The sequence below is a fragment of the Pleurodeles waltl genome, chromosome 4_2 (assembly GCF_031143425.1).
Source record: "Pleurodeles waltl isolate 20211129_DDA chromosome 4_2, aPleWal1.hap1.20221129, whole genome shotgun sequence".
Classification (NCBI taxonomy): Eukaryota; Metazoa; Chordata; class Amphibia; order Caudata; family Salamandridae; genus Pleurodeles; species Pleurodeles waltl.
In genome coordinates, this window is record NC_090443.1 from 1,012,104,928 (window position 1) to 1,012,108,249 (window position 3,322).

The 3,322-nt window shown below is 42.2% G+C and overlaps 1 non-coding gene across 1 annotated transcript; it reads left to right on the plus strand.

Annotated features, from left to right (window-relative positions):
* The first annotated feature begins 334 nt into the window (after nt 1-334).
* TRNAL-UAG (transfer RNA leucine (anticodon UAG)) lies at nt 335-417 on the plus strand. The gene has a single exon. It is a non-coding gene; the product is annotated as a tRNA-Leu (tRNA).
* The last annotated feature ends 2,905 nt before the right edge of the window (nt 418-3,322 follow it).

Here is a 3,322-nt window from a genome sequence, read left to right on the forward strand (position 1 = left end):
AGCGCACCGAAGTCTGCCATGCATCGAGAGCTATAAACTAATCGCAGGCTGTGTTGCAGCTACAAAGTTTGAGTCTGATGGTTTTCTTTGTGATATTATTTCCTGTTGAGGCAAATCCATCCTCCAAAGAACCCCAAATAAGTCAGGTTTTTTAAATGATCGGAGTGGGGCAAAAGGAACAGGTGCTCAAAAAGATGGCAAAAGTAGAATATTAAAGGGTGTTCATACGGGAGGCGCAGACCACATGAGAAACAATTTGTACAATCCGCTGGGATAGAGACGGCAGTTTCTTGAGGAAAACTGTCATGTGCACCACAAGAAAATGCTATCAGCTGTCAGGATGGCTGAGTGGTCAAAGGCACTGCATTTAGATTGCAGTCTATCCTGGAGACGTGGGTTTGAATCCCACTTCTGACAAAGTTCTTTCATTTAGCCGCTTGCATAAACGCACGGATCAAGGACGATTTCAACATTACACACCACCTAATATATGCCTGTAAAAGAATGACACTATTTCATACTTCATATACAACTTTCCCTAATGTGCCTTCATGAAAAAAACATCTCAGGACTAAAAAAAAGATCTAAGGCACATCTGGTAAATATTATTATTGTGTTAGTTGTTTTTCCAAAACTACTCTCAAAAGTAGTAGAACGGCAGTGCACACCTTGGGACCACCCCAGAACAGAAAGGAATGCCTGCGAGCAGAAAAACTTAGAGCACACAACAAACTGTATTTTATATTATAATAGCAGTCCTGCCAAGTACTCAGGGCCATGCCTCATGTTCTGATCCAGTCCAGCTTTTTTCTTTGAATTCTGGGATTTGTAGTTTTGTTTGTGCCATTATAAAACCGCCTGAGGTACTGGGTTTTTCAGAACCGGTACTGATCCGGTAACCCAGCGGTGCCAGGCTACACCCAAAGACCTCGGGTACTTTCCTGATTCAGACTACAGAAACTCAGAGTCTTCTAGGTGAAGTCAAAGATCGAATTTATTGGCTGCAACCAATTGACAAGTGTCCTAGAAGTACAACAGCACGATTTGTATGTTCTCAGGAGACTGTGTTTCAATGCAAAGTCAGGTTTCCTTATATACAGTTTTTTAAGCTTCAGGCAAACATTCTTGACATTTTGGTTGGTCATTCACATGTTTTCACTACAAAGGAAAAACCAGTGTCATGATGAAACCTCATATTTCATGTCATCCAGCCCATAATAAATTACCCGGCAAGGCCTAGAATTTCACATCAGATAAGTGTGGAGCCCCAATAAAAACGGGCACCTCCCCCTCGTAAAGTAAGAAGAAGAAAAGAGCAGGTGCAGGTGTGAGCAAGTTAGGCAGGGTGTGTGAGCGATAATAAGGGTTTTATGGCCTGGTGTGCCTTGATGCTATCTGATTCGGCCACTGGGAGAGGGACTGACCAAACAGGTTTGGCCTGAGGCAATGGTTCCAGCTTGCCCAGGTCAGAGAAAAGTCCATCAAGGTGTACGTGTCCTTGGAATCAAATCTGACTGTATTATAAGCCTATGTGAGGGCAACTTTTAAAAATGGCTGCCGTGTATAAAATGGGAGCCACGAGTGCAGGACGAAAATGGCGATTTTGAGGTGAAAACGCTGCTGGAATTGAGCGAAAATGCTCATGCTTAGTGTACTAGTCATTATCGGTCTTTTGATACTAAAATCGTACTGCTGTGGCAAAGTAAATTACATGGGTCCAGAATTTTTAGAACCACAAACCCTCCTTTTGCCCTTACATAGGCAATAAACCTATTCTCATGCTAATCTGAGTCCAGGTCTATGTTTATAAGGCCATGGAGATGTTGCTGGAGCAAAATTCTAGTACTTGGTAACTCTCTCTGGACAGGTCTCCTTGAACATGAAGTAGCACAAAAGGCCACATATGGCAGGACAAAATAAGGAATACCTCTATCTGCAGTAGGTGGCATAAGATCACACACCCAACAATTAGTGATGTTCACTACTAACTAGTGTTGATGCAGAAGCTGTACAAAAGAATTGCTTACGAATTCTGATCTTCTAAAATCGTACTGCTGTGGCAAAGTAAATTACATGGGTCCAGAATTTTTAGAACCACACGCCACAGAATTCAATGGCAAAAACATGGACTGGAACCGCACAAAAAACATGGACCTGGTAAACTTGCCAGCAATGTAATAATGTGGCCTGAGACGTAAGGCTGATGCATGTGTGGTGAGATAACGTCTTGTATGTTATCTATGTGTTATGTATATGTTATTTGTATAGCGCACACAACCAAAGCGTAGTAGAGCTCTGTAGATGATCAAAGGCAAGCATAAACTCAATGAGTGATAGTAGACACTTAGGGGCAGATTTATCATTCTTTGACGCAGTTCAATGCGACAAGCCGCCTTGCTGCTCTGCGTGAAAGGGAGAGGACAGGTTGCACTGTATTTACCATTATACAGTGCATTTCAGTCTTTTCCTTTTGGCTGCCTAGCACCAAAGCAGGCAGGCACCCTTGCGTCGTGTTTCAAGGGTGCCTTCGAAGGAGCCGAGATTGTTTTTGTGCACACAGGGATAACTTCCTACACAGAAACAATCCTAAGAGGCACTTACCTCTGTTCGTATCATGCAGAAGGAAGCACAGGTAGAAAGAGGGAAAAACAAGGAGAAATAAAGATATTTCTGCTCATTATGCCTCACATGGCAAGCCGTGGCATTGTGACGCATTCCCAGACTACGTATGAGAAATCTGGGAATGTGCCAAAATCATGGGTGGATGCGTGGGAACACCCACTTTCACCCATGGAACACCTCCCTGCTGCAGAGTAAAGCAGACAGAGATTTGAGCTGTAGCATAGTATTAGAAGTAAAGGTAGTAGTAGTGATGGAAGTAGTTACAGAACTAGCAGTAGTCCCAGTAATAGTGTGAAATGCAGAAGTATTAGTAGAAGTAGTCAGAGTACTACTAGCAGCCACAAAAATAATGGTAATAGTAATAAAAAGTAGCAGCAGATGTGTAGTCACAATACTAGCAGTAGGAATTGTAGGAGTGAAATAGCAGTAGTAGTGGAAGTGGTGATAAACTATTAGATAGCATTGTACTAGTAGTAAGGAAATTACCACCAGTAGTGAAGTAGCATTAGTGCTAGTAGTAGTAGTACTGGCAGTTGTAGTGGTACTGAAGGTAGCAGTAGTAGTGTAAGTAGTCACAGTATTAGTACTAGGCATTGTGGTAGTAGCAGTAAGAAATGTATCAATAGTAGTGTAAGCAGTCACAGTATTAGTAGTATTCATTGCAGTAGCTGTAGGATAAGTAGTCACAGTATTACTTTAT